The sequence below is a fragment of the Bos indicus genome, chromosome 2, assembly GCF_029378745.1.
Source record: "Bos indicus isolate NIAB-ARS_2022 breed Sahiwal x Tharparkar chromosome 2, NIAB-ARS_B.indTharparkar_mat_pri_1.0, whole genome shotgun sequence".
In the NCBI taxonomy this organism is placed as follows: Eukaryota; Metazoa; Chordata; class Mammalia; order Artiodactyla; family Bovidae; genus Bos; species Bos indicus.
The window spans coordinates 46,430,475-46,456,411 of record NC_091761.1 but is presented as its reverse complement, the minus strand read 5'-3'; the positions used below and the strand labels follow the sequence as shown (position 1 = coordinate 46,456,411).

The 25,937-nt window shown below is 38.6% G+C and overlaps 1 long non-coding RNA gene and 1 other non-coding gene across 2 annotated transcripts in view; one reads left to right on the top strand and one right to left on the bottom strand.

The window, feature by feature from the left end:
* Positions 1-25,937, top strand: part of LOC139176366 (uncharacterized) — a 156,265-nt gene that overhangs the window by 28,266 nt on the left and 102,062 nt on the right. Inside the window, exon 2 of the long non-coding RNA XR_011560781.1 lies at positions 2,463-2,566. This is a non-coding gene — a long non-coding RNA (uncharacterized lncRNA). The remainder of the gene's footprint in view (positions 1-2,462; positions 2,567-25,937) is intronic.
* Positions 8,801-9,011, bottom strand: LOC139179295 (small nucleolar RNA U3). The gene has a single exon (XR_011563659.1). It is a non-coding gene; the product is annotated as a small nucleolar RNA U3 (small nucleolar RNA).

Sequence of the window (25,937 nt, the reverse complement as noted above, 5' to 3'; positions counted from 1 at the left end):
TTACATCCTTAGGATTATTCTCTAGAAGTGGAACATATGGGTTGGTGTTTATACACTTCTCTGGCTCTTAATGTGTATTGCCAAATTCCCTCCCTTAGAGAAAGGATCAATTTATACTCCTTCCAGTAATATATGAGAATGCCCATTTCTACACTCTCACACTAATGGTTATCATGCCTTTTAATCTTTGAGAACTCCATTAGACAAAAAAATGTGACTTTATTGCTTTTTTTTGCATTCCAGTGTCTGTCCATTCTATAATAATCACATTTCTAAGACTACTATCTAAACAAATTGTAAACTTCATTAGGTCAAAGACAAAGTCTCCATATACTTAAATATTTATATTCACCATCCTTCTAAAGTAGAATAAATCCCTAAAGAGGCATTTGAGACACTACTTGGCAGAAAACCATGGATTAACAGTATATAACCTTATTAAGAACATCCTTGAATTTTATTTTAAACCTCAAGCTCATTGTTCTCAGAGCTCATTTGCTAAGGTAACCCTGTCCTTAGAATGACAAACCCTCCCCTAGGCAGAATCTCAAAAGAGAGGAAAGAAGGTTATGGAAGCTAAACCTTAGCATCACCTGACTTTTGTGTCCAGCTGGGACTTCAGTCTCCTTCAGTCTTTGTCCCGCTGTGGTCAATGCCAAAGTGGCCAGGGGTACAATACTGGATATCTCCTTAAGCTTCAGTGGTAAAGGAGGTTAAGCTGTGAATATGGCTTCCCAGGTAGCTCAGTGGTAAAACATTCACCTGCCAATTAAGGAGATGTGGGTTTGATCCCTGGGTTGGGAAGATCCCCTGGAGTGGAAATGGGCAACCCGCTCCAGTATTTTTGCCTGGGAAATTCCATGGACAGAGGAGCCTGGCAGGCTACGGTCATGGGTTTACAGAGTTGAACATGATTGAGCATGCATACAGGCATGCAAAATATGCTTGATAGGTTTGTTTTGGGGAAATATTAAACAGAATTGATAGTCTGGCTTTTCATGATGTGTGTCTCCATTCAATAAAAAAGAAAAATAAATTGCTAAACAAAACAGAGCTACTGCTTTGTTTTGAACAAAATTCTTATATTTCCCCATGTGAATAAAAGCACGGGAGTAGTATTGTCTTTTCATATACTGTAGTTCAGTTTGGCGAATAATTATGATGTGCAATTGGATTATACCATTTACACACACACACCTCACTAGGTGCCAAAAAAAATAATGGACAGGTACCACTAAGAGGGTAACGTCTTTAGGATTCTTAAACAATTACCCTTAATTTGTAAACTGAGCAAGTTTAAGCTTGTTTTTGCTTAAACACGGTATTTCCACTTAATTTTACCCTTCCTCCATATCATTTAAAATATCATATAATTTCAAATTTCGTACCAAAAATTAATTTCTACTTGAATCATCGACACTTTATTTATTAAGAGACACATTGTTTAAGAGACTTCCTTGGAATAGGAACTTTCATTTAGCTAAATGTGAGGAAGCAAGGATAGTCATCTCAAATCTGTGGTTATAGCTGGGAATCTCACATGATCTAAGGTCATTCCTTGACTATACCAGATACATTTTAATGATTGGTCAGACCCAGGTTCAAGAGAAAGGTACTTCTCTGTTATTAAAAGAAAACTTGACTGCTTCTCTATTGGACACATCATAGAAGCCATAATGAAGTGTACTTTGTGCACTGCTCACAGGGTACTGGATATTGACATTCCACAGTGGTTCTCAAACTTTAAGGGTTGAAAGCACAGTGAAATTCAGTCAACGATCTTTGGTACCATGTTCTGGAAATGAGGTAGCTAAAGTCTATGAATTACCCAAAAAGAATCAGAATGTGAGTACAGTGATAGATGTTAGTGGGTTTTTTCCATATATATATATATAAAGGCACTTCTTTCCAGTGCCCCTTATTTGTGTTCAAAATGAACTGAAAGAGCTCTACAGTATGTTCACTATGATGGAGTCAAGAATTATAAAACACATAGAATTTGTGAAGGAACAAAGTATCACAAAACTGTGGAGTCATGCCCCAGATAATCTGAGAAAGGAATGGAAGGAATAATATAAGCCTATATTTACTTGAGCCACAGGAGACTCGGGTTCAGTCCCTGGGTCGGGAAGATCCTCTGGAGAAGGAAATGACAACCCGATCCAGTATTCTTGCTGGGATAACCCTGTGGACAGAGGAGTCTGGTGGGCTACAGTCCATTGGGTCACAAAGAGTTGGACATGACTAAAGCGACCAATACATTCATGCTTATATGGTGCTTATTATGTGCCAGATACTGTTTTTAGTGCTTTATAGGTATTAATTCTTTCAACCCTCCAGACAGCCCCGTGAGGTATTTTATTTTACCCAAGAGATCGGTAAGATACAGGTTAAATATCTTAACATAGGTCATAGAGCTAGTAAATGGCAGAACTATAATATGGATTTTCTTCTGATTTAAGGTGGTACGCCTAGATGGCCAGGTAAAAATGGAGCACTGACAAGCAAGCCCCAAGGAAATGTGCAACCTCCACAGGATGTTTTATTATTGGCTTGGGAGGAAGTGGTAAGTGTGCAGACATCATCCTACATTTGAATGCTTTCTTAAGAACTAATGTGACAGCTTGACATTTAGGGGAGAAATTCTGTTGGTTTGTAAGGTCTGAGTCTACTGGTAAATACCTGTGAAACCTGGGTTAAAATGTGTCATTTTCTGGGACTCAGTTTCATATGTGTAAAACAAAGGGATGGATGATATGCAAAAAGAGATTCTACAATTCTTTTATGAGACAGGCACTTAAACACATTGTTATGGTCTGGTGGGAAGTCTTTGTGTCTACAGAATCTCACAGAGGACATAGCAGCGGTAGTGTTCTTTGCCATGAAGTGGATTCAATGAAAGGTCTTGATTCTGAGATACATCAGCATCCTTGCCTTCTCTAAATTCTTCACCTATGAAACAGGCTAAACTAGAGAGGAAAGTGGCAATTTTAGGTCAGAACAGAGTGGAGCAAGCCCTTCTTGTTTTTCTTGGGGATAAGCTTCAGTGATAGGGGGAGGGTATTGATACTGGCAACAGACACATATTCTTATCTGAAATTCAGATCAAATGATTCCACCCTTGAGAGCATTCCCCGACAATGGTCTTTCCAGCATCATGAATCTGTGAACAGAGGCCAGTAGTTAATTTCAATCAACCAGCTTTGCTGGTATTGCTGCTCCCATTTTAGATTTACAAAGCCATTCTTGATGAAGACAATAAAAGCCTCTTGTGTTGCGTTATGCTCTGACACTTTATCAAAGCACACAGACAGAGGGTTGTTCTTAACCATATATAAAGTGGAGCAAGCTCACAAATCATGCTTTGATATTGCACTGTGGAAACAGCAAGGTTAAAAGGTAAATCTGTGGTGTAACAATATTGATTAATTGATGTAAGAAAGGTCAGGTTAATCTTTATCTTGCTTGAAAGACTCTAGTTCTACATGGCAGGTCTGTTGAAATGGTTCCTGTGTAAAGAGATTAAAAAAAAAAAAAAAATGGAGCCCTAATGCAAAGACAATGGAAGAAATCCCATCAAGCAATCACTCAGAAAGGTAAAAGGAGTAAAACAGGGACTGGAAGGGGGATGTTATTTCAATTTCTGTGTATTTTGAATAGGCTTTCTTGGAAATACTTTCACCAAGTAAGCAATTATAAGAGAAGTAAAGGCAGTGGTGTTAGATGGCAGCCTTACTCCTGCCCCCAAGAAGACCAGAAAAGAGAGCTTCATGCTCCTCTCTCCAGCATGGCTGAAATCTGTTGAAGCAAAAGACCTAACTTGTCTGACCTTCAGGTCCTGCCCAGGTTAAAAACTTGCATAATGTGTCTCACAAGAAGGCTTCCGTATCCCATGGCATGATGGGAAGAGGATGAGGAAAAGGGAATTATTCCCTCCTCACCTGGAGATACACAGACAACTAAGCACAGCTCACCCAACCTCACTTCTGAACCAAAAGCAAGAATGAGGTTTCAGAGCTAAAGGTTAGGGTTCAGGGAAAACAGAGACAAATGAAGGAAGGACCATGGCTAAACCTGTGTAAGTATGGAGGGAGAGAAAAAATCTAGGGACCACGAGAATAGGATGTGGATGCTGAATTAGTGAAAAGAAGGGCCAGGGGTTGTTAGTGGGAGAGAATGGAAATGGGAATGAATGCTGGAAGTTTTTTCTCATCATGATCAAACCAGAATGATGGTCAGTAAGTGTCTGAACCTGAATAGGCTAGCCTATGATGTAGTTTCAGGCTATACCCGGAAACCTCAGAGGCTTACTATAAGTTTAGATTTGGCCCTGGCTGATGCTTCCGCTTCTCACAGCTTCAGCATTTGGAACATTACCACAGCAATGGAGAGATGCCTGAGAGGTTTTTTTTCCAGTTTTATTGAAAAAATAATCGACATACATCACTATATGTTGAAGGCAAACAGCATGATGGTTTGATTTACATATATTGTGAAATGATGACCACAGTAGTTTCAGCTGACATCCATTCTCACACATGAGATGTTCGGAAGGACAGGTCTGGAGGGAGTTTATATCATCTTTCTTATATCCTTATACAGTCACAGAACCTTCAGCTAACTGCACAGGAGACTGGGAAATATGCCATAAAAAGGTTACTTTTCTAGGTTTACCTTTAAACACTAGGGATTTAGGTTTTCATAAAGAAAAGTTTCCAACATCTGCATTGTTAAATATTGGAAGAAGCTACCATGGGATGTTTAGAAAATTTTATTGCCATTCTCTCTGATACTCAAGATAGGAGATATGACTCATTTTTCTTTAAGTTCTGTTCTTTGTATAATTTTATGCTTCTGTAACTATATAGGTTTTTTATATGCAAAGGAAAATATGAAAGGTAAGCTAGATATTTGGAATTATTTTTTATCAAACCCATTTAATTATCCTTTTACTCACTGACCATGGCTACTTCTTACAAGTTGGTAGGAAAACTTCTGTGTTAAGAAAGCACAGACACAGGAAGAAGGATGGAATCAGAAATTAAATGTTCTTTATTCACAAATTATCCATTTTGTGTCTTAAGCCTGGCCTTTTTAATAACAAACACTTAAAGGTGTAAATCATAATTTGGTAGAAATCTGTATGTAAAATAAAAGATCTAACCTTAGCATCATAGTCACTGGACTTCTGAAAGGTTGTATGACATATTTTGCATTTTTTGTGTTATTTGCTTCAATATATGTTAATAGATGATAATTATATGCTTTTCATTTGGACAACCCTTATCCAAAGACGATTTAATATTCGCACATCTAATGGGTTGCGCACGGCTATTGATCATTTGGATCAGAGTTCAATTTGAACTGCTGCTGGTTAGATTAGAAATTGTAATCATGGTAAAAGATAAATTACAAGGTCTCTGAAGATCAGTTCTGTTTTCAGAATTAGATGCACTTTTATATTTGAAACATCAAATAGAAGAGGTTAGGGAAGATCTCTGATGGTGTCATTATGTGGATTTTCTAAGGAATATATCCAGAGATCCTTAGTACCTTTTCCCCATAGTATCAGCAATGTGAAATTTATAGAGAATGACATTTTACAACAATAAAGATGGTGAAAAAGATCCATAAATTATTTGTGAATTAGGAAAGGTTGCTTATTTTGTAGATATAAATTTTGATGCAATAAATCAAATAAAATGCTCTACTTATTAAAGTTATGTAGTTTTTAACATATAGAGATTTGGTTTTGAATAGAGGACATCTAAATGAAGAGTAATTTAGGTGAAGCAGACCTTGATTTCAATAGTAAAAGGATTTTATTTTTGCTTTAAATTATTTTTTGTCTAATTATAAAAGAAATATATTCTTACTGTAGAAAATTTGGAAAATATAGAAATCTCTATTTAAGAAACAAAGAACGTTCACTATCCCATAACTGCAGTGTGTTTCTGTTCACATCTTAAGATACCTTGTTTCAGTTCTCTTCTTAGAATTTTTAATAAAATATTTCAAATATATCAGAAATAAAGAAAATGATAACAAAGCTACAGATACCTCTACCACCTAGATTTAAATATGTTGCTGCTGCTGCTTAGTCGCTTCAGTCATGTCCGACTCTTAGCGACCCCATGGACTGCAGCCTACAAGACTCCTCCATCCATGGGATTTTCCAGGCAAGAGTACTACCTTTTTGCTATATTTACTTCAGATCTGTCTTGTTGACAAATACATACAGCTATAGATATATGTATTCCACTTCTTTTTCTTCTCTCCTTTTTCCAACATTAATTTATTATTGTGATATTTCTATTTTATAATTTTACTATGTATCAACCATAAACAGACTTCCCTGGTGACTCAGACAGTAAAGCATCTGCCTACAATGCGGGAGACCCAGGTTCAATCCCTGGGTCAGGAAGATCTCCTGGAGAAGGCAATGGTACCCCACTCCGGTACTCTTGCCTGGAGAATTCCATGGACGGAGGAGCCTGGTGGGCTACAGTCCATGGGGTCGCAAAGAGTCGGGCATGACTGAGAGACTTCAGTTAGCACTTAACCATAAACAATATATAAAATAGTTTTCATGTTTAAAAGCTATGTGCATTATCATGATCATGATCATGATCATCATGGTGAACACTTATTGAGTGATTGCTGTCTTTCAGGCACTGTCCTAGAGCATATTATACACACTAACCTTAGAATGTGGGTGCTGTTGTCGGCATTTTATAAGCAAGGAAGCTGAGTTACAGACAGACTAATTAACTTACTAAAGTTCATACCTCTACTCTTTTCTAACTTGCTTTTTCATGCCACACTGTTTTTAGATTGACCCGTGTTGATACGTATGGCCCTAGTTCATTCATTTTAATTGCTGTATAGTATTTGATTATATGACTGTCATAGTTTATTCTTCTACTGATAGACAGAACTGTGAATACCCTTTATAGGTGTCCCGTCTGCATATCTGTGAGAGTTTCTTTAGGGGAGTTACATAGAAGTTATACACATTTTAGGTTCTACATGATTATAGAAATTTTTTTATGTTGATCTTATAGCCATCTCTTTGTTTTGCTAAATTTTGTTATTCTAGTTAACTGTATTTTTTCTATGCTGACAGTTATATTTTCTGTGAGTAGTGACAGTTTTTTCTTCTGTTGCAATTTAATACATTTCTTCCTTCCTTCCTCCCCCCCTCCCCCCCCCCACCCCCTTCCTCCCGTTTGTCCTTCTTCCCTTCCTTTATTACTTCCTTCTTTCGCTTTATTCCTTTCCTTTTTCTCTTAATAGGCCAAGGGACCTAGAGATGTGGAGAAAGGGTGGTGACAGAGATAATGCTTATCTGTTTCCTAATTGTAAGGAGAATGCTTTATTAAGTGTGTGTGTTGCTGATTTGCAGTAAGTACCCCTTAGACTGAGGAAGCTTCCTCTATATTTAGTTTGCTAAGAGGTTGTTTAGATTTTACTGAATGCTTCTCTGTACCTTTTGAGAGGATTATATGGCTTTTCTCTTTTTATCTGTTAATGTGAAAATGATATTAGTACAGTTCTAAATTTTAATAATCTGTGTATTCCTGGAACAATGTTTAGTCATGATATATTACTTTTATGGTATTGTTGACACTGTTTTCTAACATTCCATTTAGGATTTTTACATCTGTATTACAAATGAGATTTGTATATGATTTTCCTATTATGAATTATCTTATACATTGTTGATATCAAGGTTTCTAGCTTTATAGTATTGAGTTGGGAACTTTGCTTATTTTTTTCTATTTCTTTGGAACAGTTTGCATAATATTAGAATTATATGTTCCTTGAAGTTGTGGTAAAACTTGCCTATAAAACTACTATAGTAAGGTTTTGGAGGAGATAATAATGGAGATTTTAAATTATTAGTTCTATTTGTTATATGGTTATAAAATTATTAAGCTTTTCTATTATTGAGTTTTCTATAGTAAGTTATATAGTTTTCTAATAATTTTCTATTTTGTCCGTGTTTTCCATTTTATTGGCAGGACATTTTTCATAGTACCTCCTTTTTGATTTGAGAAAGCTTTGCTGTCATTTTCCTCTCTTTTTACTCCTAACATTGGTATGTCTTTTTTCTTCATTCTTAATTAATTTTGCCAAAGGATTGTCTGTTTTATTATTATTAGATACAGCAATCCTCTAAGAACCTCTTTGTAGGATTAAAAAAATCTCTTTAGATATGGTGAGCAGAGGGTTGACTTTAGCCTCCAAAAGAGTCATAGCCTCTGTCCATTCATATTCCTGAGGAAGTTAGTTCAGAAACCCTGAGCCCTTGGAGGGAAGGAGAGTCTTGATACTGCACACATTTCAGGGTGGCAGATCTCCCAATCCACATGCCCTCTGCAGTATGACCTCCCCCAGAGAGGGGATATTCCCCCATCAAGAAGTAGAGCTCATTTCTTGGCTCCTTGAACCTGGATGAGTTCTGTGAATGCTTTAACCTATAGGATATGGTAGAAGTACCCTTGCGTTTAGTTCCAGGTGTACCTTTTAAGTGTCCTAGCAGTTTCTTTCTGGCTTCTTGGAAGCTAGTGAAGGGGTAAGAAATGTGAAGCCACCTTGCTATGAAAACTAAAAAACAGGCCTGTTGAATGAAAAGCCATCATGGGTTTATCCTGTTTGGGACTCTCTGGGTTTCTTGGACTTGGGTGATTATTTCCTTCCCCATTTTAGGGAAGTTTTCAACTATTATCTCCTTAAGTATTTTCTCATGGTCTTTCTTTTTGTCTTCTTCTTCTGGAACCCCTATGATTCGATTTTTTCTTCTGGCGTTTTCTCCCTCTAACTCTCCCAGACGGGAGAGAAGAACGATCATCAACGGCCGATGGCAGCTGTATCAAGCAGCACCAAACGCCAACTTCACGCTCAGGAGAAAACGCTGCATCTCTGCCTCGTGGTTTCTGGTGCTCTACACGATCAGAGAAACTTCTCTAGTAACGAACTATAGAAATGATCCCTGAAAGTATAGTCTTAAGTCTTAAGTCCAAGAAACCCAGAGAGTCCCAAACAGGATAAACCCAAGGAGAAACACCCCAAGACACATATTAATCAAATTAACAAAGATCAAACACAAAGAACAAATATTAAAAGCAGCAAGGGAAAAACAACAAATAACACACAAGGGAATTCCCATAAGGATAACAGCTGATCTTTCAATAGAAACTCTTCAAGCCAGGAGGGAATGGCAAGACATACTTAAAATGATGAAAGAAAATAACCTACAGCCCAGATTATTGTACCCAGCAAGGATCTCATTCAAGTATGAAGCAGAAATCAAAAGCTTTTCAGACAAGCAAAAGCTGAGAGAATTCTGCACCACCAAACCAGCTCTCCAACAAATACTAAAGGATATTCTCTAGACAGGAAACACAAAAATGGTGTATAAACTCGAACCCAAAACAATAAAGTAAATGGCAACGGGATCATACTTATTAGTAATTACCTTAAACGTAAATGGGTTGAATGCCCCAACCAAAAGACAAAGACTGGCTGAACGGATACAAAAACAAGACCCCTACATATGTTGTCTACAAGAGACCCACCTCAAAACAGGGGACACATACAGACTGAAAGTGAAGGGCTGGAAAAAGATTTTCCATGCAAATTGGGACCAAAAGAAAGCAGGAGTCACAATACTCGTATCAGATAAATTAGACTTTAAAACAAAGGCTGTGAAAAGAGACAAAGAAGGTCACTACATAATGATCAAAGGATCAATCCAAGAAGAAGATATAACAATTATAAATATATATCCACCCAACATGGGAGCACCGCAGTATGTAAGACAAATCCTAACAAGTATGAAAGGAGAAATTAACAATAACACAATAATAGTGGGAGACTTTAATACCCCACTCGCACTTATGGATAGATCAACTAAACAGAAAATTAACAAGGAAAAAAAAAAAAAACCATGTATCTATAAAGCTCACTAAAGCAAAGCACAGTAAAATGAGGTATGGCAATAAAAGGCGTTAAATTTATCAAATAAAAAAAAAAATAAAGTGCTAAAAAATTAAAGCTGTCAAAAAAAAAAAAAAAAGCCATCATGGATGTTCAGCCCAGTCAAACTTTTAGATATCTCCAGCCCTAATTCTATCTGACTATAAAGCGTGGGAGACTCTAAGAAAGAACTATCCACTGCAGCCCATTCCGTTATAGAAATGTGAGTGATAATAATGTGTTTTTTTAAGCTTCTTAATTTATGGATTGTTTATTATACAGTCATAGATACCTAGATAAAGTTCTCACAATTGCTATTTGTTCTTTCTCCAAAGAAAACTCCCATCTTTAACAGGATAAATAAACATATGATAAACAGAGACACACAAATTGTTGAGATTATTGAATATCAGCTCTGAGGTAATGCTAGTCTCTAGAGGACCCAGAATGCCACTATGGAACCTCTCTCAAAGCGGGACCATATGGACATTAGCTGACGAAGGGAGTGTTGACTCAAGTCCACCTCACTGTGAGTGGGCCCAGTGAGTCTGAAATTATCACATACACGTTTTCTGAGTTTCTTTTGTATCAGAAGTCAATGTGTATTATTTAAAACTGATAAATCAACTAATAGATGTGAATATATTCACAGTACTATAAAAATGTCTTATTTGAAGGTGTAAAGAAAGTAATAACTAAGATCAAAGGGAAAATAGGGCAGTTGCAAGGAAATAGAATGATAGGAATTTCTTCATCATTTGCAGTAGGAAGTAAATAATATTAAAGAAAGAGAAGATTAAGCTAGTTATATGTTACTGGATGAAAATAGAGGCTAGTATTCACATAGTGCTTCCCTTGCTCTGTTATACATGCTTTGTAAAAATTAGCTCATTTAATCTTTACAGCAGTCCTTTGATGTAGGTATTATTACTTGTCCTATTTTACAGATGAAGAAACTGAGTCAGAGAGAGGCTAATTATAATGAGCTCAAAGTCACACAGAAAGGATACAGATAGTTGTAATGGTAGCCATTACAAGAAGCCAAAGCAGACTACAGCTGTCAAATCAGGTTGTTGGTTTCTGGGTGCCGTGGTGCTGGCAATCCAGACAACTTCATCTGGAGACTCCTGAGGCTGCCTGGTTTCCAGTCTCACTCTTCCTTCCCTGATCACTTGAAGCTAGACATACTGCATCGTGTGTGCTTGCATGCTAAGTTCCTCCAGTCACGTCGAGCTCTTTGTTACCCCACGAACTGTAGCCTGCCAGACTCCTCTGTGCATGGGATTCTTCAGGCAAGAGTACTGGAGAGGATTGCCATGCCCTCCTCCAGGGAATCTTCCAGACCCAGGGATCGAACCCGGGTCTCTTATGTCTCCTGTGTTGTCACGTGGGTATTTTTTACTGCTAGTGCCAGCTGGGTATCCCCATATGTCATAGACTTCTGTTCATTTCTTATGGAAGGACATGTGCCTCTCTCTGCATTTTCAGACTGCTCTGTTTTGAAGGATGGGGAATTAGTGCTGAGAAGTAGGAGTCCTGATGTCCATTTTGGGAGAGGAAACTGGAAAAACAAACTCCTTTGGTGTGTGGGTCAGCAGAACAAGGCAATGGTGATATCAAAGGATGTTGAATTTGTAGCCATACATTCATCACGCCCCTGTGGGGAATTTTTCTCTTTCCTTTCAGAGTTTAAAAAATCTTTATAGTCGTAGTGAAGTAAATTCTTTCATCCCTGTCCCTGACATTAAAACAGTAAAAAATAATATGTTCAGGTGCTAATCCACGAGTTGATCTTTTAAATGTCTCTCTAGTTGAAGTAAGAAGGATATTAACCCTGGGGAAAATATCATGGGCAACGAAACATTCTTGGCTTTGCAGCTCACAGGATGAGTTGGTACCAGTTAGAGCTTTTTTTTTTTCTTTCAATATTGTTTAATCTAATGGAAGCCTAAGGAACCTACCAACTCAGTGTGCTTTTTCAACACATTAACTTAGCCAGTAGAATTAATTTCAAATTCATTTCTGCATGGATTATTTATAGTATTAATGTGTGAGTTTCCACAGCAACTGCTTTTTTTTTCTTTTTTGCACAAAGTAAGTAAATTTTGCCAGTTAATTGTTTTTATGCTTCTCTCTCTTTTTTCCCTAAAGCAATGGCAGTTTTTTGTCATCAGTGGTTGGACTAGATCAGGTGCTTATCTATGATTTTTTAAAGACCTCTGTGCACACAGCTGCTTTGGCAAGTCAGGAATCAAACTGACAGCCCGTTGGAAAGGCGTATCCTGTCACAAGTCTAAAGAGAAACAGAGTGACAGTTCCCAGGCTCAAGTGCGAGGCCTGCCTCTCAATCTTCTTCAGCTGGCTAGGATCTTGGCTGATGCAGGGCTCCAGAGCCAGACAGCAGAGGGCCTGAAGTAACAGAATGAGGCCCAGCGAGGTAATCGGGACTGACAGCCTGTTTGCCTGTCCAAAGGCGTCTCCGCAACCCACAGCCACATTTAATTCAGCCCGTGAGAGTCTGAGCACACACACACATTTTGCTCTCTCTCTCTGCTACTTTTATTATTCTTACTTTGTATTTTGGGCATAAATTTCTTAGTCTACTCTTCCTCTTGGTGTATAATTTGAAGAGTGGCATGGAAATCATTTTTTCCCTGTCTTGTGGCAGGAAACATACCTAGAAATCCGAATTCAATTAGGCCTGAAGTGAAAGTCTTACTTGGTATCTTTGAGGGATCTTTCACAGTTCACGTGTTCAGCTGCTGTTATTGGTGTGTTGTTGTGCTCAGTCTCTTCAGTCATGTGTGACTCTTTGAGATCCTATGGACTGTAGCCCACTAGGCTCCTCTGTCCATGGAATTCTCCAGGCAAGAATACTGGAGTGGGTTGCCATGCCCTCCTCTACGGGATCTTCCTAATCCAGGGATCAAACTTGCATCTCTAGCATCTACTGCATTGGCGGGCAGGTTGTTTACCACTGCTGTTCCTGCTGCTAAATGAGAAGCGCAGACTTCATAATTTGGTTCAGGTTCTCAAACTCTGGGGACATATAAGCTACTCAAAAGTGAAGATACCAGATCTCAAAAATAAAGGGTCAGTTAGTCAGTTTGGTTGCTGTGACCCCGTGGACTGCAGCACGCCAGGCCTCCCTGTCCATCACCAACTCCTGGAGTTTACTCAAACTCATGTCCATCGGGTCGGTGATGCCATCCAACCATCTCATCCCTGTCGTCCCCTTCTCCTCCCACCCTCAATCTTTCCCAGCCTCAGGGTCTTTTCAAATGTCAGTTCTTCACATCAGGTGGCCAAAATATTGGAGTTTCATCTTCAACATCAGTCCTTTCAATGAATATTCAGGACTGATTTCCTTTAGGATGGACTGGTTGGATATCCTTGCAGTCCAAGGGACTCTCAAGAGTCCTCTCCAACACCACAGTTCAAAAGCATCGGTTCTTTGGTGCTCAGCTTTCTTTATGGTCTAACTCTCACATCCATACATGACCACTGGAAAAACCATAACCTTGACTAGACAGACTGCTGTTGGTAAAATAATGTCTCTGCTTTTTAATATGCTGTCTAGGTTGGTCATAGCTTTTCTTCCAAGGAGCAAGCGTCTTTTAATTTCATGGCTGCAGTCACCATCTGCAGTGATTTTGGAGACCCCAAAATAAAGTTTCTCATTGCTTCCATTGTTTCCCCATCTATTTGCTATTAAGTGATGGGACCAGATGCCATGATCTTAGTTTTCTGAATGTTGAACTTTAAGCCAACTTTTTCACTCTCCTATTTCACTTTCATCAAGAGGCTTTTTAGTTCCTCTTCACTTTCTGCCACAAGGGTGGTGTCATCTGCAATGCATCTGAGGTTATTGATATTTCTCCTGGCAATCTTGATTCCAGCTTGTGCTTCTTCCAGCCCAGTGTTTCTCATGATGTACTCTGCATATAAGTTAAATAAGCAGGGTGACAATGTACAGCCTTGACATACTCCTTTTCTTATTTGGAACCAGTCTGTTGTTCCATGTCCAGTTCTAACTGTTGCTTCCTGACCTGCATACAGGTTTCTCAAGAGGCAGGTCAGGTAGTCTGGTATTTCCATCTCTTTCAGAATTTTCCACAGTTTGTTGTGATCCACACAGTCAAAGGCTTTGATATAGTCAATAAAGCAGAAATAGATGTTTTTCTGGAACTTTCTTGCTTTTTTGATGATCCAGCAGATGTTGGCAATTTGATCCCTGGTTCCTCTGCCTTTTCTAAAACCAGCTTGAACATCTGGAAATTCACGGTTTATGTATTGTTGAAGCCTGGCTTGGAGAATTTTGAGTATTACTTTACTAGCATAGTTTTACATATAATCTATATTTGACATATAATCTACTCAAAGGTGAAGATACCAGATCTCAAAAATAAAGGGTAAGAATGATCTTTTAGAGGGCATAGTCTGGGTAAAGAACAGTGCTGTTTGTACCAGTTGCAGGGGGCATGTCACACAAGATTGATTCTCCTAATACTCCCTCCAAACCCTGCTCTGTTGAGGTAGTTTAGGATTCAGTACATTTCTAGAATGATGTATTAGTCCATTCTTATCACTATAACAAAAACCACAGAGTGGGTAACTTATAAACAACAGAAATTTATTTCTCACATTCCTGGCATTGGGAAGTCCAAGATCAAGACTCTGGCAGATTTGGTGTCTGGCCAAGGCCTGCTTCTAATTTAGATGGTTGTCTTTTTAATGTAACATCACGTGGGAGAGGGAGAAGGATCTCTCTGGGGTTTCTTTTATAAGGACACTTTTTTCTTTCATGAGGGCTCTGTCTTGTACCTTATACCATCGCTTTGTGGGTTAGGATTTCAACATATGAATTTTGGGGTGACATAAACATTCAGTCCATTGCAACAGGTTTCTTGGATCATCCAGATTTGTTTTGGTAATTTTACCCATCAAAATATATGATTAGTCAGAATTCAGGACCGGATCTTAAACAGTCAGGAATATGGAGCCCCCCAGGAAGATTGGAATTAGATTTTTTAAAAAGGGAAGGACCTGAGAGTAGCGAAAATCAGTTTCCTAATTCTGTTGAGGACAAAATTTATGCCAGAGAAAAGAGGCTATTGGCCAGAAACATGGCTGCTGACCTTTAGAACAGCAAAGGAAGGTTTGGAGAATCGACTTGGCAATTAGAGGTCTGCCCAAAGAGGGCCATCTAGACTTTTTATTGTCCAAAGCTGGAACTCTTGTCGCAATGTATTCAATCGCCATTTCCTTTACTGCTTCCTTGCTACAGTAAATGTGTTTGGTTTAGTAGCCAGATGGCCATGACCAGTAGGAGAGTCAGCCCTTTCCAGTCCTCAGGGAGTAAATCTTGGTAAGTCTGATTCTGTCAAGTCCAGCCACCTTCTTGGTGATAAGCTTCGGAATGAGATGTGCAATGTAATTTCGACCTGTGAGTGTACTTCAGTTGGCAGGACTTGAAGGATTTTTTTTTTTTTTTATCCTTAGAATAAATACAAAAGAAATTTCAGTTACTTATTGTCTCTGGTTGAAGCTGGGTAAGGAGGTGATGCTGAATCTTCTGAATGTCCTGTCATTACGAGAGGAGGTAGCCAGAGGACCAGGCAGCATGTTGGAGACGGCAGAGGACACAAACAGAAAGAAGCCAACACCTGAAGATGTTGCTGAAGAGCCAAATAACCAGCTCCTTAACTTCTGTAACCTCCCAGCCTATTGTGACATCAGATAAAAAATTTCCTGACTTTTACTTGGATTTTCTTTACCTTTTAGTCAAAACTGGTACAGTATCATTGTAGGTAAATTATATGTTCCATTATTAGAATCCACTCAGAAACTAATATATGTAATCACTGCTCTCTTGTTTTGCTAATTAATCCACTAGATGCCAGTCTAGAGATATTCCCTCATTTATGGATTCATTCCATAAACGGTTATTGAGCCTTTGCCCTGGGCCAAGCGCTGGGAATGAAGCCACGAACCAAATCAATATTGTTTCTACTGTCGTGGAATTTGTAATCGAGCAGAGGGTAGAGATGCTGAACATGTGTAGTTAGAACAAAATGTCTTGTGGATTCAGTGATGCCTTTACCTGAAGCATCAGCATCTACCTTTGCAGGATGTGTGTATGCTTAGTCGCATCTGCAGGCCATGGCAACCTGGTCCCCTTGTGATCAGACTGCAGCGGTTTACGGGGCTTCACATCTACAGCTGTGGAGTTACAAGAGGACACTGGCCAGCAGGCGCTTTAGGCTGTGCACTTTCTCCTAGCCATTTTAGTATCATATTCTATTTTTGCTTTTCGGATTGGTACATTGGTAATAAAAAATGAAAATTAGAATGTATTATTTTTTTTTCCATTTAATATAAATATATACTAGGTAGTTCCCATAAATAGGAGGTAAATATAGGAACATTTCCCTCTAATTATTCCTATTTAGTATTTGGGAGAGATGGTGAGCTATATTTTAAGGAGATGGTGTCCTTCATTAGTCAGAATTTTCTTTCTGATATTTTCCCACTCATGGCCCCTTTTCTTCCACTCTTCAAATATTTATTCTTTTCTGTGCCCCAGGGATTCAGTGAATATGCCAGTGAATAAACTTTTTTTTTTTTTTTTTCATCCTTGAAAAGCTTTGTTGTAAGTTAAGAGTACAGGCTTGGGAGACAAACAGCAGGTCCTGAATATTGGCTGTGCCACTTATTAATTGTGAGGCCTTGAGTACGTTGCAAGATCTGTTTGACTTCAGACTCTTTGTATACAAAATTGTCAATAATTATAGTACACATCACATAGATGTTAATGGGGATTAAATGAGATAATGCAGGTAAATCATCTAGCTGCATGTCTGGTTCAGAGTATTGCTCAGTAAATCATAACCACACTCAGGGATTAGGCATGTGCGTAAGCAGCTCTAACACAAGCTAGCAGGCAGGAAGGCTGTAAGAGCTGGAGGGAAAATGCTGCACAGACTCAGAGGAAGGAGTCTCTGGGAAGAGGAATCTGACCTGGGTTATCGCAGCACTGCCTTAATATTTGGCCTAAAATTTCTGTTTTAATGAACCTTCAGTTAGAACGTCCTCTAGCCTTTCGGGGGCAGACTCCATCTTGATGGTAGGCTTCCCTGGTGACTCAGTAGGTTAAGGAATCTGCCTGCAATGCAATGTTCGGTCCCTGGGTTGGGAAGATCCCCTGGAGAAGGAAATGGCAACCCGCTCCAGTATTCTTGCCTGGAGAATGCCATGGACAGAGGAGCCTGTCAGGCTACAGTCCATGGGTTCGCAGAGTCGGACATGACTTAGTGACTAAACCACCACCACTGCTCATAGCACGACTGACTCCAAGCATTCACTCCTTGAAAGCAGGAGCAGAGATGGGAATAAAGCAGGGATGTCTATCCCTACTGCTAGAAAAATAGCACTTTTTTGTCACAGAGATTACTCTAAGATCTTGAATATTGGCTGTGCCACTTATCAATTGTGAGACTTTGAGTAAGTTGCAGTAGTGCCAGATCAAAACCCTGTGATTCCAGAGAGCAGATGTTTTTGTTTCCCTGACTCTAATTCACTGATATTTAAAAAAAAAGACAGTTGGACTACACAACCTACAGAGGAGGATCAGTGATAAGAGCTGAATGTTCATAATGTACACAGTGCTTTGAATAGAGGGAACACTCAAAAGTCATCATTTAAGTATTTATAATTATATATCCTATCAGTTCAGGTCAGTCACTCAGTCATGTCCAACTCTTTGCGACCCCATGAATCACAGCACGCCAGGCCTCCCTGTCCATCACCAACTCCTGGAATTCACTCAGACTCATGTCCATTGAGTCAGTGATGCCATCCAGCCATCTCATCCTCTGTCGTCCCCTTCTCCTGCCCCCAATCCCTCTCAGCATCAGACTCTTTTCCAATGAGTCAACTCTTCGCATGAGGTGGCCAAAGTACTGGAGTTTCAGCTTTAGCATCATTCCTTCCAAAGAAATCCCAGGGCTGATCTCCTTCAGAATGGACTGGTTGGATCTCCTTGCAGTCCAAGGGACTCTCAAGAGTCTTCTCCAACACCACAGTTCAAAAGCATCAATTCTTCGGCGCTCAGCCTTCTTCACAGTCCAACTCTCACATCCATACATGACCACAGGAAAAACCGTAGCCTTGACTAGACGGACCTTTGTTGGCAAAGTCATGTCTCTGCTTTTGAATATGCTATCTAGGTTGGTCATAACTTTCCTTCCAAGCAGTAAGTGTCTTTTAGTTTCATGGCTGCAATCACCATCTGCAGTGATTTTGGAGCCCCCCAAAATAAAGTCTGCCACTATTTCCACTGTCTTCCAATCTATTTCCCATGAAGTGATGGGACCGGATGCCATGATCTTCATTTTCTGAATGTTGAGCTTTAAGCCAACTTTTTCACTCTCCTCTTTCACTTTCATCAAGAGGCTTTTAGTTTCTCTTCACTTTCTGCCATAAGGGTGGTGTGTAGTTTGCCATTGCTCCCATAGCAAATTACCAAAAACTTAATGGCCTTAAACAACTCAAATTTATTATCCTGTATTTCTAAAGCTCAGAAGTCCAACACTGTTTCCCTAGGCTAAAATCACTGTGTTGATAGCCTTCTGTCTTTCTTTCTGGAGATTCTATAGGTGGATCTGTTTTCTGCTCATTCAAGTTATTGAGAACTTAGTCCCTTGTGGTTGTGGGAGTGAAACTCTTTGTCCTGTTGGCTGTCAGTTGAGGGCTGTTCCCAGCTTCCAGAGGCCACTCGTATTTTCTGGCTCTTGGCTCCCTTCCACTGTCTTCAAAGCCAGCAGTGGTGGGTTAAGTTCTTTCCCTGCTTGGAATCTCTCTTCCTTCTGTTTCATCTCTAAATGAGTGTGCTACATTTCTCTGTTTGTGAGTCCTAATGAGATTAGATTGAAACCATCCAGATAAACCAGGTTGTTCTCTCTGTCTCAAGGTTTAAAGATCCCTTTGTCACAAAGATAAGATTCAGAGGTTTTGAATGATTAGGGAGTGCATGTCTTTGGTGGGGGACATTATTCTGACTCCTATAGATACCTTTCACATTCAGGAAAGCACATTATGATCATGTCTTTTAATTTTTTATTTTGTTCTTGTTCTCTGTTTCATTTTCTATCCCCAACTCATCCAACATGGTAACAGCATGTCTTGATACATATAGCAGTCTTGATAGCCACTCCTTTTTTCATGCATGGATACTTTTTATATTGTAATTTTTCTCTCCTCTTCCTTCAGACCAATGATTTTCAGTTGTCAATCTGTTACTGCAATCATCTTTCTCATATCTCTCATATTTAGCTCTTGTCCCCACTTTTCTACTAAGTGGCTTTGTTATCATCCAGATTTTCCCTCTTCTCATCAAAATATGACTTCTGCATCCTAGGTTCTTAGATAGAATGATTACTTTAAGACTTTATAGAAATGGGTTAAAAGAAAGAGGAGAAATGCAATAATTTGAGAAAATTTGTTTGCCAGCAATATGTTTTATTAAGTTTACATTTAATCTGTAATGGATTTTTAATTATAAAATTATTGCCTACTCTAATAGTTGATGTAATATTAAAAGTATAATAAAATAAGTAATAACTAATCCTTAATCCCAGATAATCCTCCAGCTGGTTAGTAGAATTTAACAGTTTATATATTCTATATATCTTTCCATCCATTTCTCTATGCTCATATGACTATATACATAAATAGAATCTTTTCATTTTCATTTGCTGTAATGGGTTGAGTTTTATCCCTTCAAAATCCATATGTTGAAGTCCTAACCCACCATACCTCAGAATGTGACCTTATTTGGAAATAGAGTCATTGCAGATGTAATTAGTTAAGATGAGGTCATTAGAGAGAACCTTAATCCAGTCTGACTGATGTCCTCATAAAAGGGGAACTTTGAACACAGAACCATACATACAGGGAGAAAGCTATGTGATGGTGAAGGCAGAGTAGGGTGATGCTCCTACAAGCTGAGGAAACCTAAGATTTCCAGGAAAGAACCAGAAGCTAGGGAAGAGGCCTGGAACAGATTCTCTCTCACCCAGTTCTCAGAAGGAACCAATCCTGCCAACACCTTGGTCTTGGACTTCCAGCCTCCAGAGCACTGAGACGATACATTCCTGTTTCACTACTCTGTGGTGCTTGGTTACAGCAAGCCTAGCAAACTAATGGGATCATATGTTACCTGTTATTTTGTGATGTGCTTTGTTCACTTTACATGACGTGAACCTCTCTTTAAGTAGTATATTTTAAAACAAGGGTATTTTCACATTCTGGACGGAAATGTGGAATGTAGGCCTGGAGTTGCTCAAGCCTCCTTTCCTCAGGTCAGGATTGGATCTGAGAAGCAGTGGAAGTCATGGGATAGTTTCATTTGTGGGAAGTGGACCAGCGTGGGTGCTCGCATGGCAGGTGGGGACTCAGAGTAGCCCTTTGCTGTCTTCCTCCTGCAGTTCCTTCGTGGTGGGGACTCAGAGTAGCCCTTTGCTGTCTTACTCCTGCAGTTCCTTCGTGGTGGGGACTCAGAGTAGCCCTTTGCTGTCTTACTCCTGCAGTTCCTTCGTGGTGGGGACTCAGAGTAGCCCTTTGCTGTCTTACTCCTGCAGTTCCTTCATGGTGGGGACTCAGAGTAGCCCTTTGCTGTCTTACTCCTGCAGTTCCTTCGTGCACCGGCAGAGTTAGACTCAAAAAAAGAGAAAGAAACCTCCCTCATATTCCATGTGCAGACATGACACCACAACATAAGGACTAGCTGAACAGGTAGGTTCCTGTTAAGTTTTTAGGAAAAACAATATCAAACAAATAGCCAAACACATACAAAGACTTCTGTAGCTTTGATACTCTAGGGATTTCTTTGACTTTTTCTACCTCAAGTAAAGGGATTCCCTGGTGCCTCAGGTAAAAGAATCTACCTGCCAATGCAGGAGACGTGGGTTCAATCCCTGGGTCAGGAAGATCCCCTGGAGAAGGAAATGGCTACCCGCTCCAGTATTTTTGCCTGGGAAATCTCATGGACAGAGAAGCCTGGCGGGCTACAGTCCATGGGGTCATAGAAAGTCAGAAATGACTAAACAACAACAACAACAAAAACCCCAAGTAAAACCAGCCTGCAGGACTCCAGTGGTGAAGATGCAGTAGTCCCTACAACTGAGAGATTCTTGATGGGGGAACTAAAACCTCACGCAGGTAAGTGGCTGAGGGATTTATCCTCATGAGTGTTTTTAAGATGGGTGTGGGTGGGCAGGAAGTGGAGTAGAGATGGTTTGTACTCCCAGGGGATATGGTAATGTCTATAGCCAGTTTCTCCTAACCATAATTCCATGGTGTCTAAATAACAATCAAATTTTGAGTTAATTCTAGTCCACAGCAAATAGAACACTGCTCTCAGAGCATTTTATATGCCTTCTAGGTCCAGTCTTCCAAAAGTTTTAAAAGTGTGTATGGCAAGTAGCATGCCAGGAATTCTCTACATATTCATGCCATTCTTGGAGTGATTTATCCATGAAATGAAACAGCAATGGAATACTAGTCAGATATTGCTTCCTTTTAAGGTCACTGGTCCATAGCAAAGCACACTTTGTATGGAGATTGAAATAGGAAGGTTTATTTAGGGAGAAGACATTATGCTTATTTTGCTAGTCTATCAGGTAATGTTTTGTTTTGCCCCAAAATGGTAGGAATTTGGTTCTACTGAGTTATCAGGAAAATAAGAGAATAGAATCTAAGAATATTCTCAACTTGAGTTATATTTCTTAAGTTGATGTTTAATTATTTTGACATTTATTCCAACTCTGTTTCCAATTAAATTTTACATTTATCTTTCAGACTTTTCTAAACTGCAAGTATAACTTTTATCTGTAATAATCACTTCATTAACAGAAGGGGTCCACTACTTGTCAATGTTTTGTTTAAGATATTGAAGGATATCTTTTAAATACTAGCATACAACTCCTGTGATAATACATACTTGGCCACATGGGCAGAATAAAATGAGATTAGATGATTATACTTAAATCAACTATAGGCCCAAACCAAATAAACTTTATTTCTCTTTTTTAATTTCCTTAGGGTCTTGTATGTGGGAGGTAATTTTTTATATTGGACCTTCAGACTGATGTTTGAGACTTCTGAAGTATAGATCTGGTTTCCTATAGGGAAAAGGAGAGGGGTGATTACCTTGTAAGAAGAATAGTTCCAGGGAGCTAAGAGAACACAGGTGTATCTATGCCTGAGCCAAGCTAAATCTTTTCCAGCCTAAAGATTTTCAAATTTTTATGTTGATTTTCTTTCCTATATCATCAACCTATAATGATGGGAAAACAGATAGGTAATGATTTGGGGATAAACACACTTACAAGGAACCAGTTTAACTAGTTTGCATGGTGCTTAGAATTTGATGGTGGTACATGAGCCACCAGTGCTACTTTGGGCTGATTAAAATTTTGCCAAACCCTGGAAGAAAAAAAGATTATTTCAATAGATAACTATCAATAGGCAGGTATATGAATGTAGTGGTGTGAAAAAACTTTTAAGGAAAGGAATTCTATTTTTGCCTTAGAAGATAATGAGAGAACTCAATGGTATGCATCTGTAGTCAGAGAATTTGAGACTGACATTATCCATACTTCCATTTCCCAGAATATTTTATTCCCTTTACTAATTTTGTAAAAATAGAATGAAGATAGAATAGGTGCAAATGCCAAGGAGGAAAGATACTTGGATTTCATCTTTTCCAAGATTGCTTACTAATACTTTTCTGTTTTCTGTTTTATACTAAATGTATTAATTTTCTAAAATAATATTTGGGAGAATGTACCATCCTAATAAATAATAGCATTCTCTTCCTAATCCATGCATATATTGTTAATATAGACTAATAACTGTATAATATATATATAAAATATATAATAGAAGTTGATCTTTGTTTTGTTTCATAGTTTGATACAGATGAATGTAGGGCTCTGGTCCATATCGTCACTCAGGAAATCAAACTTCTTCTCTTAAGTGGCTCTACTGTCTTCTAGGACTTTGTGTTCCTCTGATTCAGCTACACATGTGGGGGAAGTAAGAGAAGGTGGAGAAAACTTATCCACTCTCAACTGTATTGCCCTAGAGGTGATGCATGTCACTTCTACTTGTATTTCATTGGCTGGAACTCAGCCTAGTGATGCTGTCTAACTATGGAGGGGTGGGGTGGGGTGGGGAGGGGCACTGGGGAATGTAGTCTGGTCGTGGGGCCAGAAGAAGAAAATTCTCTGCCACAATATGTAATGATTTTCAAATAAATACAAAGAAATAAAATAGGTTTGATGCTAAAAGCAGTGTAAGAGATATTGATATTTACATCCATACAGTGCTTATTATTATGAATAACAAGTTTCTTTATACCATAAAGTCATTCACTTATTTATCCAACAAATATGTATTGAGTGCCCCCTGTGTGCCACTTTGCTAGACACTGGTAGTATGGTGGTGAGCCAGATAGTCATAGTCCCTGACTTCATCAAGTTATCAGTTTAGTGCTGAAGACATATATGTTAATTAATGTGTCATTTCAAAGTATCCAGATGCAATTTTGCAGTACTTCTGGGTAGTACAAGGCCACGTAAAGAATGTTTATTGAGTTTCCCTTCAAATCTGTCTTTGTTATGTCTCATAATTATTTTTTAGTTAATTAATATGTCTTTATCCATCAAGTATAATAATTTTCTGAGTATCTAGTGGATGATTGTCATTCCTTAGAGATAGTTAGTAGAAATGGAGAGTTGTCTTTATTCAGAGTTGGGTTTGAGCCAGTTCTATCATTTTATAACCCTTGATAAGTGCTTTTAAATGAAAGTCCTTTTATTCCATTCCTTTTATACTTTTACCACGAAGATATTTTTAAAAATTACCTGTTTTGCAACTTGGGCCACTGCTCCAACAGAACTGACTCGAGAGCTGAGTAACTTGAATTACTGGAACAGCCTAGTAGAGGTTTCAGCAGAGAGCTGGTGAGAACAAAGTCTGTCTGGGAATGGGCTGATTGGCCTCTCACCCCAGGACAGGCTGTCAGAAACCTCATGTGGCTGAATCTGCTCCAGCCTCAGCCAGCCACAGCCAGCCACAGCCAGCCACAATCTCCTTAGGTGAGACCTTCTCAAGGATGCCCCAGCATGAAAAACGACTCAGTACCTTTGTTAACAGACTGTGATTATACTACTTTTTACTGATTTCACCATCAGAACAGGAACGGCTATATTAGGCCAGTTAGAAACACAAGTTTGGGAATGTCCTAGTGGTTCAAGTATTTGGTGCCTTTTATTTTTAGAGGCACACAGATATGAAAAGGCATCCTTATGTAACTGTACCATAGAGGAAGATTGCCATTTCTCACAGACTCTTCCTGAATGTATCCTGGCTCCTCAGGGCTGACGGGGTGGGAGGTGGGAGTTGTGGCAGCTGTAATCTTGAGTTCAAAATTAGTCGAAGAGCTCCAGGTCTCCTTTGAGGCTACTTGATCTCCCTGGAGGCCCCAGCAGTCTGGGGGCAAAATTGAAATCTATGGAGATTGCTAGAGAATGCTCACTCCAGGACCAAAAGAAAATCTAAATTTACAGCAATTCTTTTAGAAGAAAAATAATTCCAAGGGTGTTTGATCTTTCCCTATGTACAATTGTAATCACCATGAAATACAAAAATATTGAATATTAATATTTCAGTAACTTTAAACTTTGCTGATGTTCACAGCTGACACTGAGTTCAAGCAAGATAACCAAACCTTAGAAAAAAGAAGGCTTCTGCACAAATAACCTCATCATGATGCTGACCTCCCTTTTTTCCAGAAAAGAAGCCATAAATGATTGAAACACTATAGTCTATTAACATTTCATCATGAGCTTTCCTCTCTGACATATGGGAAATATCATTTATGAGTAGATGCCAGTCCATAAGGAATGAGATAAACTGTCTGTGGAGTATTAAAGATTATATCTGGTATTAATTGACTTATTTTTGATATACATCTCATCTCCAGAGGAGTAATTTCTTTCTGTAGCTTCTAGAGTTACAGCTCACTTTTATTATGTTTTGGGTATATTGGTATACACACGCACACAACATACACACACGCCATTTATTTAAGTGACATAAATGGAAAATTCAGCACCTGGGTGTTTGAAAGATGTTTCTAGTGAAACATTTAAATTTCTTAGCTATTTCTTAGGTATTTGGGGGAAAATTAATCACATGATAAATTTTTTCATACTGAAATAATATAATGGTTGCCAACTTGCAACTACTTCTGTCATAAATTAAGTGACAAATCTTTTCCACTTGAATTTTTGTCTTTCCAGAAAGGATTCCCCAATTTCTTACTTGTAAAGAGCAGATCTTTTTGAAATCTAAAGTAAAATTCAGAGTCCAACCCTGTGAGAATGAAGAGACTAAATGTTATTTGGAATAAACATAGTTGCTGTTCTTGTTCAAACATATAATATTAAAACATACATTTGTCCAATATTTCTGGGCCTCTAAAATTGAATTTTTCTCAGACTATATATATATTTTTTTATTTTTTTTAATTTTATTTTTAAACTTTACAAATTGTATTAGTTTTGCCAACTATCTTATCAGCAGCAACAACAATTGGGACATAACAGAGAAAAAATGGAGGGAGGCAAACAGGTGGCTTGTTATTCTTTGTGTTCTTAACTTTTCCTTAGCAGAATCAACTACTCTTTGACTTCTTGAGTGATTTCTCTTTTATTGAAGGTACCATTACATGATTTTAAGCTTAGTTGGAAAATTGTATTACTTAAGATGCTTTTTAGGAATTGTTTGCTGTAGCTATTCTTCTTAGTAGATGAGTATTATCCATGGTTCTTTAGGAGATAATTCATAGAAAAACAGTTGTTATGTTTCTACAGTGTGTGATGGTAGGT